Below are 18,234 nucleotides of genomic sequence, written 5' to 3' on the forward strand. Positions count from 1 at the left end.
TTTACTATAAAACTAAAAGAACTACTGAAATGCATTGGTAAAGTATTATTTTCTTAAGGAAACACCTATGTTTATACTGGTTTCCAATAGTAGAGGTGGGGAAGGGTATCACTTTTTCTCCTCTGGCCTATCAAATGAGCCAAATTACAACCTAAACACCAAGGACGGTCATTGTCCTCAATCATCCCAAGTTTTGTGAGAGGGAAGCGGAGTCAATAGGGAATTGGTTCAAGAATGCTATTGTTGTTGCAAGAAGCTGAGACTTGAGAGTTGATAAGGTTAAAGAGGTTGAGCAGTTCTGATAAACACCACTGGTGAAGCTACTTATTGAGAGGCTCAAAAAAACCCAAAAAACAAAACCCAGAGCCCAGCAGAACATCTACTGAACAAGCTGCCTCTAATCTGAGCATTTAGGAAGTTACCAGCTTTTTTGTTTTTGTTGTTAAAACTTCTCTTAAACTGCCAAGTTATGGAGAAGTTATATCAGAACTTCAGCCATGCTCATAATGGGCAATTTATTCTTTGGAGTCTTAGATATTTAAAACATTAACTGAGTCCTCTAATACTATACAAATGGATAATTGATATTCTTGGTATAATTTGATTGGGAGAAATACTCTGAAATACAGTAATGATAAAAAGAAATCAGCACTAGCTTTTGCTAGAAGTGAAGCTTCAACATTTACACAAACTATAATATCAGTCCCAGGAACTGTACGTGTTAAAGGAAGTGAAAATAATCCTAATACTAAGCAGATCTTCAGGTTCACACTTGTATTCAGCAATGAGATCATTGTTCTTCAAATAAGCATCCTTTTAAAGGTGGAGGCAGGGCTCTGCTCGTGTCAATTGAACCTGCTCCTGAGAGTTGATTGTTATACTCTTACACACAGTTGTGTGACCCTGAGCAAGTCATTTAGCCCTGTTTCCATCAGTTCTTCATCTGCAAAATGAACTGGAGAAGGAAGTGGCAAACCACTCCAGTATCTTTGCAAAGAAAACCCCAATGGGGTCACAAAAAATTGAACATAACCAAAAACCAATTGTACAACAACACAAAAGCATTCACAGAAGTGGAGCAGTAAAAACAGTAGCTACAAAACAATACATCCCCCCCACAAAACTTGGGGTGCATGCTCCCACAAAAACATACACCTCAATGGACTCATCTCTAGAGTAGACTGGTAGTGAGGCTCACAACCAGGAAACATGGGTGGTCAAGTCAAGTCAAATCTCCAGCACTATCTTTTCTCATGGTGTCCTCAGGCTGCTCCTTATTGAGCACAACATATGTCTGACAGTTGACTGAAGTGGACACCCTGGACCTGCTCAGCTAAGCAACTGGGTCCTGACTGCTATGGCCAATTCTTCCTTAAAACCACAGATCCTCAACTGTCTCTCTAACTCACCAGGCCTGTTCTCTGCTAGAAGCAGTGTCTCCTACTGGACAACTAGGATTGCAAGACATAACGGCTGTTTTGGAAGGGAGGGGGAGAAATCCATTCTCCCTCTCTACCCCTTTCCTTAGGTAGAGGTTAGTAGGAAAGGCAGAAAGCAATATCCTCTTCTCAAGAGCTGGCTCTCCTCTTGACCACCAGAGATCATACTAATTGAAGTTGTGTCCTGCCTTGATGGTATCTGAGAGCTGACCACTTACTGTGTGCAGTGTATCAAGGATGTGGCCTTTCATTAGACAACTAATGGCAAGCTGGCTCTCTAACTTGATCAGAAAGAATATCTTCATACTTCATGAAGGCTTAATAATGTTAAAATCTGCCTTTGCACTTCTTTTAATACCTAATTTCTGTTCTGTGTCCCTTTTGTGATTTACTCTATGAAATTAGGTGGGGAAAGTGGAGGGGGTGTATAGTTGATTGGAAATATTCTGACTCCCTCCTTGGAACCATGATTTAGTTTTATAACCATTCATCAGGATTTAGCTATAAACACAAAATGTGCACATATGAAAAGTCCTCTGTGGGGATGCAAGAAGATAAGAATATGCCTTAAAGATATGCAGCACAGGATGCTGTTTGGCTCCAGTCAAAGACATGCTCCCCCCTCCAAATCCATGCTAAAAGTGAACAGAAGAAAAGTGCCAACAGCATTCCAGGAGGCGAGGAAGGAGAAAAAAACCATGACCATCAACCTTCGCAAGTGAAAATCACTCCTTACTCACCATTTTGAAGCAATATTACATTCACTTGAAATTTTAAAAAAGTAAATGACAAGTCGTTTATATATCCCTTCGTATCCAGCTGCCTGAGAATAAGTGCAGACTTTAACATTAGAAAGATCCCAGTGGGTTGGGGGACAGTTACTACATAGATGTCCTATATTTTAATCTAGAGGCACTGAATGTGAGTCATCAGAGGCCTTTTTAAAAGGCAGGAGGAAGAATCTGAGACTGGTGGCTTTTATTTCAGAGGACAAAGCACAGAAGATGGTGAATCCAGGGACCCAACAAAGAGGATGGAATAAATCTCAGGAGAGACACCCACACCCACAGCATCATGGAGATCTCTCTGGGTAGGGGAAAAAAATCTCTTCACTCCCAAACCGTTCAGATTTTTGTCTACCGTACCTTCATTATAAAAGAAAGCAAGTGCACTCGAGCACACAAATACACACACACACATGCACACATGCACGCACGCACCATGCCTGTCAGACTGGCAGCCAGGCTGCCTGCAGCCTACGGTACTGAGAGGAAGGAGTCCATGCAGCGCAGGATGTTTGATGAGTAACTCAGCAGCAACCTGAACCTCATGGTCAGAGCCTGCTGGCGTGCACGCCCCACCGTACTGAGAGACAGATGGAGGTGATGAGCTGGGGATGGCTTCCAGTGCAGATGGGGTGTGGAGAAGGTGGCTTGTTAATAACAAGGCTGCTTCAAGCAACTTCCTGTCAGCAGTTAAAGTTTCAGGATCATGGAGTTGTGGCTCCTGAAAATTGCTGCAGGACTAACATCAGTGTTGATGTGTGTGTGTGTGTGCATGCGTGTGTGTGCATGAGTGTGTATGTGTGTGTGTGTGCGTGTATGTGTGTGGTCTTTTAAGAAAGGACTAAGATTCACCCTCTGAAGAAGGAACCACTCTAGTACCTTTGCCAACAAAACCCCCCAAAAGCATTGCAAAAAGTCAGACACAGAACAATGAAGATTCAATGTAGAAACCAAGGGAATATAGCAAAGTAAACCGATGGAACAAGACTGAAATTTGATACAATTTTACATTTTCTACATTGGATAGCCTGAATGTTTTTCCCATAGACAAACATCCAGTTCCTACCCTACACTCCCCCATACTCATACCCATACATTCTGTTTATATGGCTAAATAGGTCTTTTCTATGTGCCAGGCATTGTGATAAGTTTTGGGTTACTAAGAAAAACGGCACCTGGCCTCACGGATTTTACATTCTAATAGGAAACTACATAAAAAGTAGACATGAATAACCTTAAAGGAGAATAAATCAGCAGCTAGAGGTTTGTGGAAGGTGGAAGGTGATGTTTGAGCCTTGGTAAAGGAGGCCAGGCATTCTGACACATATACAGTGTTTCTTAGGGAAATTTTAAGATTACCAACCACGCTAAGCAAACTCTAAAAATGTCCTCAAACATTCCCCTCTCACTTTTTTTTTCCTAGTGGAAAAGTATTCTTTTCCAAGGTCATTCACTGTCAAAGTACAATTTCAATCTATAATCATATGAAAAAATGCTCTAAATCACTTTTGATTAGAGAGATGCAAATCAAAACAACTCTGAGGTACCACATCACACCTATGAGACTGGCAAACATGACAGAACAGGAAAATCATAAATGTTGGAGAGGATGTAGGAGAGTTGGAACACTAATTCATTGTTGGTGGAGCTGTGAGCTCATCCAACCATTCTAGAGAGCTATTTGGAACTATGCCCAAAGGGCTACAAAAATGTGCATACCCTTTGACCTAGCAAAATCACTTCTAGGACTGTATCCCCAAGAGATCACAAAAAATGGGAAAGGGTCCCTTGTACAAAAATATTTATAGCAGTACTCTTTGTAGTTGCCAAAAACTGAAAATCAAGGGGATACCCATCAATTGGGGAATGGCTGGATAAATTATGGTATATGAATGTAATGGAATACTACTGTGCTATAAGAAGTGATGAACAAGAAGATTTCAGAGAGGCCTGGGAAGACTTATATGATCTGATGCTGAGTGAAAGGAGCAGAACCAGGAGAACTTTGTGCACAGCAACGACCACAGTGCTCAAGAGTTTTTTCTGCTAGACTTGGATCTTCATAGCAATGCAAGGACGTTAAAAAAAAAAAAAAATTCGCAATGGTCTTCTAAGGCAAAATGCCTTCCACATTCAGAGAAAGAGCTATGGAATTCAATTGCAGAATGTAGCAGATCATTTTTTTGTTTTGTTTTGTGTGTGTGTGCATTATGTTTTGGTTTGTTATATGATTTCTCCCATTTATTTTAGTTCTTTTACACAGCATGACTATAGTGAAAATGTATTCAATAGGAATGTATGTGTAGATCCTATATAGAATTTGTATGTCATCTTGCAGGGTGAGGTGGGGGGTAGGTGGGGGAAAAAAATCTAAGTTTTATGGTAGTCATTGTAGAGCATTAAAAACGAGAAAAAGTACAATTTCAGTATATGGAACTGACTTATATAGATTGTGGTGGGAGGAGGAACTATGCCAGCTTCAAAAGTAATTACTCCCCAAGTCCAAGGAAAATCAGTTGTCAGCATTCCATAGTGGGAAGGACCAATGGTGGCCATTCACTAGGCTTTCTATTACATTCATTCATAAAGAGAATGTCATCTCCAAAAATGAGGGGCAGTATAGATTGACCAGCAGTTTTTAAATAAAGCATGTTTTAATGAGATTTTTAAAAAAGATGACTTTTAATAATAGTTCACATTTATATGGCAGTTGACTTATTCCCAAGCAGTTTTCTCTTCCCATCTCTGAAATAAGAAGTACTAATATTGTGGGAAGCAGCACAGACACAAGGGAGAGTCCGGACTTTGGAGCCAGAAGAATTGGATTCAAATCTTTCAGATCTTGCCTCTGATGTTTACATACATAAGTTTGGGCAGGGCCAGTTACTTAATTTCTTTATATATCTCCAAAGTCCTTATCTATGAAAGGGAAGTATTGAAGTAGATGATCTTTAAAATTCTGCCACTGAATCTATGATTCTATTATCCCCACTTTACAGATAGAGAAACTGAGCTTCAGATAATTTAATTAACTTGCTCAGAAGCACTAGTAAGTGCAAGCTAGAGACAAGGTTTGAATCGAGATATTGTAACTCTGAGTCCATGCTTTTTCTGTTACACCATATTTAGTTATCAACCAGTTTTAACTAGGAGCAAGAGTGGAATGGGTATGGGGGGGAGGGGTGTTCATTTGTTTTTCCTCTAGTCTACCAAGTTAAAAAAAAATAAGCCTGAGTCCTGACTCTTCCACTTACAAGCAGGTGGACTTCACTAGGCCTCAGTTTCCTTATTTGCAAAATGAAGATAATATTCAATTAACTCACCAGGTGGTGCTACTGTCCAGTTTCCTTCTTGGTGACAAAGGCTCAAGAGCTGGACATCCCACACTTACCCAAATGCTTTTACACTCCACTCAACACCTGGGGGTGCTCAAGGGAAATACCATGTTCTCTTTGATCTCTGAGTTGCTAATTCTATTTCCCACCTATTTTTTTTCTTGTGGGTGGCAGTGATCTTGTTATCATAGGAGTGAGAACTTTGTGGTTCTCTCCAATTCAACTCTTTTGTCACCTTCCCCTATAGGTTGAAAGATTCTTGGTCTCTTCCCTAATGCATCTCCATTCTGAGGACTCACATGACATGAATGTTATTTTGATGGAAATGACCAACAAAAGATAGTTTGTCAATATTATCTTTTCTTTACTCCTGAACAAAGAAGAAAAATAAATGAAATAAAAACATATATTGGAAGATATACTTCACAGGATAATAAGCATACAAGCAAATGCTCCTAGATCAAAGTGCCACATAACCAGTATATAAAAGTGAGCCAATTTAATTCTCAGGTACAATTCAGATGCCTAGACTCAGTTGTTCCCTAACCAGTGGCTCCTAACAGATGAAAAAAAGAATGCCCCCAATGCTGACAATTACCAAATGTGCCCAATGTCAGAGGGAATAAGTGTCTCCCTTTCGGTTTCCCACTAGGGACTTCTGAACACATCAGACCACTCAGACCAAGGGACCTGAGCAGCTGGGTGGCTCCTAATGACAGCCTCATGGATGTTATCTTCTGCTGGCCATTGTCACTGGCAGTAACCTCTGATCCTGCCCTCCAAACTGCTTGATCCTTTTGTCTTTTTGACATGGAAGGAATGGGGAAGTGGTATCAAAGACAGGTTAGGCATGGGTGGGTACTAATTAGTCCCCATTACCTTACCTCAAACCTAGAATCACTATTCCTCAAGCGTTTGCTCTAGCTTATAGGATCTCCCAGCAATTCTAGTCCCCAACCAAACTTCTGCTCTTTTCCTGACATATTGGGAAGCCTGAGATACAGCCCATATAACCAACTACAATTTAGATATAATTCCCCACTAATACCTGTGTGGGCAACCTTACAGAATTGCTACAGAGATCAAATGCAATAATGTGCATGGAAGTACTTTTTGATCCTAAAGTCCTACAGAGACAATGCCTACTAATATGAATGTAAAATAATACCAGTTTCAAAATAAATTTTCTGTAACAAAATGTATTAGTCCAGTTCTTTATCCAAGCTGTACTGAGGAGTCCTGAAAGTTTCCATTAGAGACAAACACTTACAGAAGCAATGATTTCCTTGTCCTGGGTCCACCAGTTCAGATTACAACTCCCCTGTGACTTCTCAGGAAAAGACTTTCAATGGCTGGGATTTAAAGCCTTGTCACCTTGGTAGGGACTCCTTGTCCTTGTATTTTGCTGACATAGCCTTCAAAACCCAGCAGTATGTACGTGCCCGATGGAGGCATCAGAATAGGATTTTAGTGGAGAAAATGAACCAAAGAAATGCTCAACACTTTAAGCACAAGGAAGACAGCATGGTGCAGTAAGAAGAGAAGTGGCCTAGGAGCCAAAAGGCTGAAGTTCAAATCTCAGCTTTGACGAAACTAGCTATATGACCTTGGGCAAATCAACTAAACTTCCACCACCACCTCCCCCCGCCCCCCTTCATCCGTTTCCTTTTTAATGCGTGGTTAGGGATGAACTCTTCCAAATCAAAGTTTCTAAGATATGATAAGGTATACAGATTTATATATTTAATTGCTTTAAATCCTAGCACATTCAATATATTACTTTTGTTTTTCATGATGGTTAGTTTTTCTATTTTAATGATTTTTTTCAGTGAAATGAGGAAAAAAAAAACACCTCCTTACATATTTTCCTACATTTGATTAGTTTTGATAAAATATCCAAGGCCCACGATAACTGATGTAGAACTTAAAACTAGGAGAAACTAGCATTCAGAGTCAAGTGATCTTTAAAACAACAGTGACGTACACAACAACAACAACACATTTTAAATATAAAATGAGGAAGGAAGGTCTGTTTCAGGGGTTATTGGAAAGTGACAATCTAATTACACACTGTTTTCCTGGCATCCTGTCATGGATTAAATGCATACAACTCCTACATGACTGTATTCCTTTCTTTAAGGTCTTTCTTTAAGTCACAATAAAACTTATAACAGTCATTAGTGGGGTGAGCCATCACCTACAAATGTTCAGGATAAGTTAAGGTTACCCCGAATTGAACTGAGACTGTTCAGAGATGACAAATAAGTACAACCATAATTTCCACCACTGTTCCACTGGTTTTACAAAATGGGCAATATCTGTGGATTCTAGAATAGTTCAAAGACTTGAGGTGGATAGGGGAGGGGACTCAAACTGCACCATCTGACATCAGTTTGAGGGTTATACCAACGTTTGCCATCCTTTTGGATGGCATGTTTTCTTGTATTCTGGTCCTCTGAAACACTAAAATCCTGATTGCAAGAAGAGTTTGAAATGTGAGGAAAGTTCATTACTAAACTGTTTTACAAAAGAAAAATTACAGATTCTGAGTGGTAGATGTTATGTTATGATGAAGGCTTCATTAAGGATCTTCATCATTAACTTTTAAAAAGTCTGAATTTTAAAAGTCTGAAAAATTGTTGATAGTCTTCTATCATAAACTAGTTGGTTGCATAACAAGTTTTGGGGCAGAATTCAAACCTAAATTTCTACTGATTTCCAATGCAGCACAAGAGAAGCCAAATGGTGTTACTGAGAGTCAGAGATGACAGACAACCGGACAGCAATAATTCTTTCCACTAAAACACCTTATCCCCTGGAGGTCTACCGTAGATGGTCTAATTCAAGAAACAAAGGAAATGTTAACTACCTCAAAACATCTCCTACCCATTATGATGTACCAAGCTCAAGGTACCTAAGAAACACCTTGGGTTAAGGAAAATGTTGACTTAGAGAAGTTCCTATTAATAAATATCTATCCTTATATGGTCATAGATTTAGAGCTGGAAGGGAATTTAGAGATTATCTACTATAGTCATTAGACTCTCATTTTACAGAAAAGGAAACTCAGACCCAAAGAGGAGAAATGGCTTGCCAAGGTCACAAAGGTTGTTAATAGAGTTGGGATTCAAACTTGTTTCCTCTGACTCTAAACCCACCAGTCTTTCCACTTTATCACTACCTACTCACGAAAATATAAGCTCTTTGAGGGCAGGATGTATATGCAAATATATACCTACAAACATATATATATATATGTGTATATATATATCCATATATATGCATACATACATACTCACACATATATACACATGTATTAACACACATTTGTCTTGATGTCTTAGCACTTAGCATAGACCTTATACATAGGGCTAGGGATACTGACCGGACTCTTGAGTTCATTGGTTTAGAGAGTTCCTAGGTGAGTAAGCTCAAACTAATGCAGATCTACACCTACTCTGTAACATATCTTAGAGAATTTCTCTGAACAGTAAGAGGTGCCCAGAGTCACATAGGCAGTATTTGTCAGTGGCAGGACTTGAATCCAGTTCTTCCTGGCTTCCAAACCTGCTCCCTGCATCTTCCACAATGCAGTTTCTTGCAAATATCTGATTAATTAAATTGAAAATGGTAATATGTTAAGCCATTATCATCCACTAAAACTTGTGTCAAGGATTAGTTTATTGGAACTTGAGGGCATGAGGCACAAGACGAATTCCCACTAAAGGAGGTTAGGACGAATCTAGATGCACAGTCAGAAAGTTCGGGCCAGTGTTACTGAGGAGGCTCCAGGCATCCAGAGGACATCCTCAGGGTGCCTGGGAATGCCAAACTTCAAAAGCAAACTTTGCTTACTTAACAATTTGGTCTGGAGCCAGGCCTTGTTCTCGTTAAAGTTTAATCTTAGTTTGCTCCCCAGTGTACTAGGAGCTATCCAGAATCAATGGACACAAAGACACCTCATCGTCCTCCCCAACCAGTGTTTACCAAGCACCATTGCAGCCAAGGCCCTGAACGAGGAGCTGCTGGACGGTACATAAATTAGAAGCATGAACCTTACAGCCAGAAGTCGATGTCAGGGGTATGTAAAACCGAGTCAAATGTTTTTTGCCAACTATTATACAAATGGACTTTTAAAAGATATTGTCCATAGGCTTCCCATGTAATTATTTTTTAGAAGATTGTCTTTGAGCAGACAGAGGGAGTGTTGATGTGAAAAGGGAAAAAGAAATGATGAAGGAAAGCAGCCAGTCTGCCTCTCTAATGCTGCTGCTAATCTTTTCCTTGCTGCAAGGGCAGACTCTCAGCAGCCCTAAGAACCAATGCCAATAGAGTGAAGAAGGGGAGAAGGAAACACAAGGAAAAGGAGGTAAAGGGGGGTAGTGGTGATGAAAGGGATTTTGGCACCAGCATGTTTGCTTTCAATTTTCCACATATCATTCCACTGAATTCCTACTTTATTTGCTTTTCATTTATATGTCCTTTCCCCATCCAGACTAAAATGATACAAATTAGAATACAAATCATTCTTCCTCAGTGAACAGTGATTTAGGAGTGGGGTAGAGTTTACAGTTTAAACCAGAGGTGTCCAACATACTGCCTGCAACACTCCTTAATAGCACCCTAACCAGATTAAACATTTAATTGGGAAGTATTTGACAAAATAAATAAAAATACACTAGACCATAGATAACATGAATATGTTCTTTTACAAATCAATATGTAGCCTGTAGAGATCCTCAGATACAGTTAAGTGTTCCTATTTGAATTTGACACCACTGCTTTAAACTATCCATGCCCATATTTGCGCACACACACACACACACACACACACACACACACACACACACACACACCCCACACCATGCCACCCATGATAAATGAATCAGATAAATTTATTTATAAATAGTTATTGATCTGGAGCCTTCCACAGAGAACTGCCTATCTCCACACTATACCTGAATGCCCTGGTTTACCTTTAGTTCAGCTGAAACATCTATAAAATGATGTGTTGCTAGATGGTTATCTATTAAGTCTTTTTTTTTTTCCTAAAGAGGTTCAAGACTATGGGTTAACCAGATACCTCAGAGAGCTAGAAATTATTCACCAATTTGGGTACCAGATGTCTGTTCCTGACATAGCTGTGTGGTTCATTTTAGGATAAATCATCCCACACAAGTCTTCTCTATACTAGAACTGCCCAGCAGGTAATATGAACCCCGCCTGTGAATCTGCCAGTTTCTTGACAGCCACTGAGGTGGATTTTACACTCTGTGGGGATGTCAGCTTCCAGGGAGTTCAAATCGAAGGCCTAGTGAAAGCAAACTCTCTGTCAGAGATTCTGCCTGTCAGAAATGCTTGGCCAGATAGATTGAGTCCTGCCCTGATGTGTCCTGACTCTAGTAGAGATTTTGAGAAGACAGGAAATCACACAAAATTTTCTTCCTAGCTATTCCCACCCGACTGAAACAGAGACCAGGAAGGGAAGATGGTTGCACCAGGAAAGTCGGAGATCCATGGTAAGACAATGGTGCTCTGGCCTGGTCACTCATGCTCTCTGGAGCATTCCCTTTCAATGTTTAGTTCCCGAAATTCCACCTTCTCCCTAAGTTTCTCTTGATTCAAATCAAGTTCTTTCCTATCTTCTCTCACTCTCTTTTAGGAAAGTAAATGGCCTTCTGTCTTCTGGGCTACAAGATAAGGAAGGTGGAATGCAATCTAAGCAAAGAATTAAAAGGGTCATGGATTTAGAGCTGGAATGAATGAATGAGGCACATATTAAGTACTCACCAGGTGCAAATCGTTGTGTGCCAAGACTGGGGATACAAAGAAAAATAAGAGCCTCTGCTCTGAAGGAGCTCACATTCTAATGGGGATGGATACAACAACACCTTAGGAAGCTTTCAGCTGCAAGTCAGATGAGAAAGACACATAGTCCTGGACTGTCGCCTTCAGGGTTTGAGGGGACATAGTGATGAAGACGGTGATGATAGTTAGACCTGCCTAGCACATACAGCCTCCTGGCTCTTCAACAGGGTGCTTGCTGTTTCAGCTAGGGTGGTTTCCTGCCCTCTGGGTGGCAACTGGTCAGGAGAGTGGGCTCCTTCTCCACAGGAGCTGCTTCCCTGGTGGCAATTGTTTACCAGCTGCAGCTGGTAGTGATAAGGAAGGGCCTCAGAGGTATCCCTGTCCAGCCTCTTCTTTTTATACTTTACATATGACTGTACTGTTCCAGTTGTTAAGTGGTTTCAGTCCTGTTTGACTCTTTGTGACCCCATTTGGGGTTTTCTTGGCAAAGATACTGGTTGGTCATTTCCTTCTCCAGCTTATTTTACAGATGAGGAAACTGAGGTAAACAGAGTTAAGTGACTTATCCAAGGTCACACAGCTAATAAGTGTCTGAAGCTATATTTGAACTTAGATCTTCCTGATTCTGTGTCCTGCACTTTATCCATTGCACCATTTACTTGCCTGAAGAAATTGTAGCTTGTAGAAATTAAGGAACTTGTCCTTCAGTTTGTAGAAATTAACTTCTATTTAACTGCTGAAGCTAAGTGACTGTAATTAAGAAGCGACTCATGCAAGATTTGGACCCGGTTCATCTGACTCCATTTCCTGTTCTCTTTCTACTACTCCACAAGCAAGGTATAGGCAGCCAGGTGGCTTGAAGGATAGAGCACAAAGTATCTGAGTTCAGACTCAGCTTTAGACACTTATTAGCTGTATGACCCTGAGTAAGTCATTTAACCCTGTTTGCCACAGTTTCTCGTCTATAAAATGAAGCCACTTCAGTATCTTTGCAAGAAAACCTCAAATGGAGTCACAAATGGTTGGGCACGACTGAAACAACCCAACATCATAGTCAAGATAAACAAGTGACACTCATCAGGGCCTGGCAGACTACCCAATTTTGTTGTAGGAATTCTGTTTTACAAATAGAAACCACATTCCTATCCTGCAGAGATCTGACACACACCCTTATTTTTTGTTATAAAGAGTGTTTGGAGGCACCTAGATGGACGAGTGCATGGAAAACTGGCCCTGAAATCAGGAGGACCTGAGTTTAAATTCAGCCTTAGACACTTACTAGCTGTGTGATCCTGGGCAAGTCACTTAGCCCCAGTTGCCACCACAACCCCTCTCCCCTCCAAAAAGGGTATTTAACGAGTGAAAGCAATTTCTCTAAATAGAAGACAAAGAGAAATATGTCATACACAGGCTGCCTCTGTGCGACAGCCCATCTCTCCCCCTTTTTCCTCTCATATTTCACTACTATCATTTACTCACAGTGAACTTGAGATGAAATCTGGGAAACAGAAAATTGAATCGTAACATATAGGCAGCATTATACACTGATATGAGTACTAACTCTAGACTAAGAGAATCTAGATTCAAATTCCACCTCTGATGTTCACTCCCTGTATATCCTTGGGCAAGTCAACCAACCTCCTAAGCAGGGGTGTACTGCATCCAACTTAAACCAGCTTTTAAGAACCAACTGTTAAATTTTGAGTGTGAGCATTTATACCTTGGAAATCAGCAAACAGTTCCAATCAGGACTTGATTTATTGTTTTGTTTGGTTGTCTACTTTAAGAAAATGATGGAGAAAATGTTCATCATTCAAATTAAATTTAAAAGTTTGTGTTTTCAGAAAGCCAATTGTTAAACGTATGTCAGCATATCCCTGTGCCTAAACCTCAGTTTCTTTACCTAAAACATTAAGAGATTAGATTAGATATTCTCTTAAATTCCTTCTACCCTTAGCTTTTCGGAAGCTACAATACCTGTATTTCCTAGCTCCAGTAAGTCAGCAAAAAGTAAGGTTGAATGCCATGAGCATCCCACCTCTACCCCCACCAGATGCTGCCAACCATCAGAATTGCCTACAGTCACTTCCCATTCAGATAATGTCCTATATTCTCTACATGAAGTCTAGCAAGTCTGACAAACCCCAGAGAACACAAAGGGCATTTTCCCAAAGGGGAGAGAAGGAAAAGAGAAGGTAAAAGACCCCCCAATAGTTCTGTATAGGGGTCCAGCGTAATGAGAGGTTACCAGATTTATATTAGTGGATATATTCCAAATCTGACTCTGTCTAAATACGCAAGCATATTATTTCATATTCATTCACCAGAACAGAAAATAAATTAACTACTTTGCATTTGTAGGGTGGGAACAGTATACGTTTCTCTACCCACTTGCAGGTCAGCAATGGCCTCTATAGTCTAGCTGCTGTCTGTTTTAGATCGCAAGCTCCTACAGGTCAGGGAACATATCAGTTTAATTTATTTCATAAAGTATCTGACTTGATGCCACATTGCATTTAATAAATACTGAGTACTTAAAAAAAATGAGTGTTTGATAACACCTTTGGATCATGTGGATAGAGCCCAGTGCTACAATTTTGGAGCCTTTGCCAATTTTTTTTAAGTGAGCTATTTGAACTTAAAATACAAATAGAATCCTTTCTTTGAGATTTCAGAGACAGTCCCCCGCAGATGTAATGAAAGCAAAGCATTTGGTACTGAGGATACTATCAACCTAATGATACCTCATATTAGAGAAACGACAGATTTGTTTCAAAACCCCCTTTAATTATGAACTATTGGATTGCCTATATTTTAAAAGAAATCATTTAAAAATTTTTCTGTTATCAATAAACTGTGCTATATGTATACTGACAATGCGCATCCAATCTATTTAAAGGTAAAGGCAGGTGTCAGTAAAGCAGAGAGCAATATATCTCTGTTTACATTCAAAATTCACTTTCATTGTATCCATTTACTATATTGCAGTGAAGTCAGAAGGTTGGGTTTTTCATTTTTACAGCTAAAGTATTAACCTTAGGAAACTGAATATCTTCAGGATATGATAATGGGACATGGAACAAAAATTCCAAATGGCTTAGAGATGTTCTGTCCGTTAACGAGGAGTTTTTATTCCCTTTCCAAACTGAACTCTGGCTTGTGTGAGGAGGGTTTCTTTTGTCTTTTTGGCAGACACTTTGGCTGAACTTGGATCTGAGCTTCAAATGCTTGTATAGAGCATTTCAACATGACCGAGGAGAGAAATTGTGCTGACCAATATACCTATTTTAAGACCCTGTGTGCTTGAATTTTCAGACCCAATATCAATCCAGTCTAGGTATCTCATAGCTAGGATCTCATCTCATTATTTTTTTCAATTCATATTGGATTCACTGTTAAGCTATTTTCAGAAGTGCACATTGACCTAGATTCTCCCAGAGTGTAAGGTACTCCCCAGGAGTATGTCTGGTACTTTAGGAAAGCTGTATTAACTCTTTTGCCATAGAGTATGAAGTGTCACTCTAGTGGCCTAGAAAAGATACTCTCAGGGCACTCAGTAGTACCTTAGGTTCCTGAAAACAGGAACTACCTAATGGGCAGTTCATGCATAAGGAAGAGTTGTTGTTGACCAACAACATCACAGGTGATGTCTTGACTTGTGCATGAATTGGATTTAAGTGAAGTAAAGTTGCAAAAAGTTGTCAGCCTCAATCTCTTTACCTGAATTATCAAAGTCCAGTGGCAAGACAAAAGTCAGGATGAATGATGATTGCCCAGGATCCAGTGGATGACCTTGGTGTCATCAACGTCTAACCAAGCTATAAGCGCTCCACAGTGCCTGCTTCAGCTGCCCTCATGGCCACTGAAACAAATTGTTGTCATCTGCCCATTCTACCAAGGAAAGTCTTCACATGCTGGGGGTAGATATCCTCCTCACACACTGACACATTTGAAGCCTGTTGGTTGCCCTCAATCTGGTTTACCCCTGTTGGCCAAGATGGTTTATAGGGGTATGGCTGCTGCACATGCTACAGCTTCTTGGAGCCAAAGGTGAGAGTTGGGTCATAGGAGGACACTAAGGATGAGCAGCCCTAAAAAGGGCTTAGTCAGCCCTCAGGCCAGAGGTGCTGGTTCTCTCTGAACATCCCATATATCCCAGAGGTGTTACATTAAATGGAAGGCCTCATTTTTTGATCAAATCAGATTTTAATGGTGTAGGAATTACAGGTACAAAGACTTTCCTCACTGATGAAGATCAACAACTCTAACTCATAGAGTACTAGGTAATATCATAGGGTTTTATAACAGTTTATGTAATTTCTTTGAAATACCTTACTTAATATCTGAGAGAAGTTCATGTAGTAGGAAAAGGCCTCATTTTTGGTCCAATCAAATTTTGTTGGTGTAGGAACTATCAGTGTGAATACTCCCATTCGCTGATATAGCAACGACTCTCCGTAACTCATAATCTTCTGAGAGTCACAAAATGAATGTGCTTCAGAGGCAGGATTTCAAACAGGTCCTTCTGATTCCAAGACAAAAACTCTATCCACTGTCTTGTTTCCTCTAGGAAGGCTCACATACCTAGAGTCAGGCCCAAGGAACTTATCTAAGTGGACCCCAGGACTTGATCCAAGTCAGATTTTGAAGGAATCTTAGATATTATCTAGTCTAAATCCCTAATTAACAGCTGAAGAAACTGAGATCCCGAGAGACTAGGTCTTGAAGGTAGTAAGTAGCATGATGATGATTAGAACACAGGTACTCATTCCAAATTGAGAATGCTTTCCAACACAACAGAGGTCCTCTCCAGGATCCCAATCCAGGGCTCTTTACCTGGCTGCATTGCTTCGTATACTAGGACATACTATTTACCATAGAGTACAAGGCAAAATTATCTGCTTAGCATAATGTAGAGCTGGTACTAGAGCCGAAAAGATATGGGTTCAGGTTCTACTCCTGATGCATATTGGCTATGTAATCTTAACCTCTCAGTGATTCTAGGGAACTCTAGATATTAATAGAAAAAGGGCCTGTCTGCTTTGGTAGAAAACAATTCCTTATCTAAGAGTCCTGCATATCAGTTAAATTACAAGTCCAACCTTATCTCTATAATATGCATAGACAGTCATTTTAAAATTAAGTAGGAGCTGGGCCCTACCTCTCTCAGCCCCAAACCAATTGAAGACTCCTGCCTATACATGGAGTTCACTAGAGATCCTTGTAGTTAAAAGCCAGCCACTAGAAAGCCAGCACAAAGAAATAGGAACCCGATGAGAGAACTAGGGAGATCAATCAGGCTTCTGAATTAAGCTCAGATTGATGATAGTTCAAATTTACTACCATCAAAAAGCAGTTTTCTTGCCCCTTTGAAATATGTCTTTGGGGCTAACCTTGTTCCTGATCCAAAATGTGTTTTCTTCTCTACTCTAGAAGCTCATTTGGACATGAGTTTAGGTGCCGAGGTACACAAGTAAAAGGCTACTTCCAATGTCATTGCCACACCTTTTTTGGTGCTCAAAAGGAGAAGTGCATTGTCTGGGATCATTATCCTATTTTAGGTCAACGTACAAGAAATATCCAAGTATAAAAGTCAGTAAACAATTGCCCAAGAAACCAGGGCAAGGAATGAGTAAAATGCTCTCCTTTTACAAAAAGCACGTTAACTCTTCCAGGCTCTGGAAGAGGTCATTTGCTAAATGTCCAAAAGAGTTAATGATCTTCCAAAAGGGAATAAAGATCAAACCCTGTGTCTTCCAAGCAGCTCTAATGGCCTAGGATACTAAATCTTATACACTCCCTTAAGTGATTTCATTCTCTTTATTTCCCCTATGGAAAGCAAAATCCCATTTCATTTTAAAAGGACAAAAGACTAGATAGTCTTTAGTTAACATTAAAACCATATGTACCCAGGAAATTCAGAGTTAAAGGGCAGTAAATTTCACTTTTAACCTACCTATTGTTCCTGGGTGTTGCCATAAACATATTAGAGTATGTTGATACCACTTAATGGCTATTAATGTCCTATCAATGCCACTTGGGTAATGTTGACTGTATTAAACTCTGACACTATAGCCTTAACCCAGTTTCCTCTCTCATCTGGTTTTTATCACTAAATATAATTTGGTGTGAATTGTAAATACTGTGAGCCCAAATTAATTCAGATTTTTCTCCCCTATCTAGCTAGGCAAAATAAAAGAGATATTTTAGGCTATCTCCCATTGCCCATTAATGTTGTGTATATAAATAAGCCAGGTTATCTTTTCCTTTTGAGAAATGTTGTTTTATCTAACAGTCGCTTTCCTAGTAGTTCAGTACTCCACTACTCTAAATTAGGACACTTTATCTTAAGGCTTCATAATCTTACGAGACTATAATTGGAAAGTTTATAAAAAAAATCTTGCTTTGTAAGCTTGGCAGCTGAGATAGAAAGAGGGAATGAGAAGGGCTATAGCAGAATTACACCATCACTGCTAGCCTGACTCCTCTTGACAGAGCCGTTTAATATTTTGACAAGACAAAATATAAAGCAGCATTTTATTCTGTAGAGACTTCACTAGACACAAGCATGGAAGTGCCTGTGATCAATAAAGTTTGCGGTGGAGAGTGATTTATTTACAGCAGGGTATTATGTGGAGAAAGAGCTGTGATATTTCCACAGGCTTTGACGGCATAATGGGCCCCTCTCAATCCTTACATGGAAGGGTTAGATTGTCATGGTTGCTCAGGCAGTATTCAAAACGTTATCTGATCAGCCTTAAAGACTTCAGAACGAGACAGATGATTAGTTACCCTAAACGATCCTCATCATGCAGAAATTGATGATTTAATATAGTCAATGACAGACGATTCCATTTGTACTAGATA

General features: G+C 39.8%; 2 long non-coding RNA genes across 2 annotated transcripts in view; one reads left to right on the plus strand and one right to left on the minus strand.

Annotated features, from left to right (window-relative positions):
• The window catches only part of LOC140505793 (uncharacterized), a 265,621-nt gene extending 258,549 nt beyond the window's left edge, over nt 1-7,072 (minus strand). The window contains exon 1 of the long non-coding RNA XR_011967667.1: nt 6,830-7,072. This is a non-coding gene — a long non-coding RNA (uncharacterized lncRNA). The remainder of the gene's footprint in view (nt 1-6,829) is intronic.
• A 2,420-nt stretch (nt 7,073-9,492) lies between these two features.
• LOC140505797 (uncharacterized) overlaps nt 9,493-18,234 on the plus strand; it is a 36,480-nt gene continuing 27,738 nt past the window's right edge. Inside the window, exons 1-2 of the long non-coding RNA XR_011967669.1 lie at nt 9,493-9,640; nt 11,009-11,078. This is a non-coding gene — a long non-coding RNA (uncharacterized lncRNA). The remainder of the gene's footprint in view (nt 9,641-11,008; nt 11,079-18,234) is intronic.

Source organism: Notamacropus eugenii, chromosome 5, assembly GCF_028372415.1.
Source record: "Notamacropus eugenii isolate mMacEug1 chromosome 5, mMacEug1.pri_v2, whole genome shotgun sequence".
Taxonomy (NCBI): Eukaryota; Metazoa; Chordata; class Mammalia; order Diprotodontia; family Macropodidae; genus Notamacropus; species Notamacropus eugenii.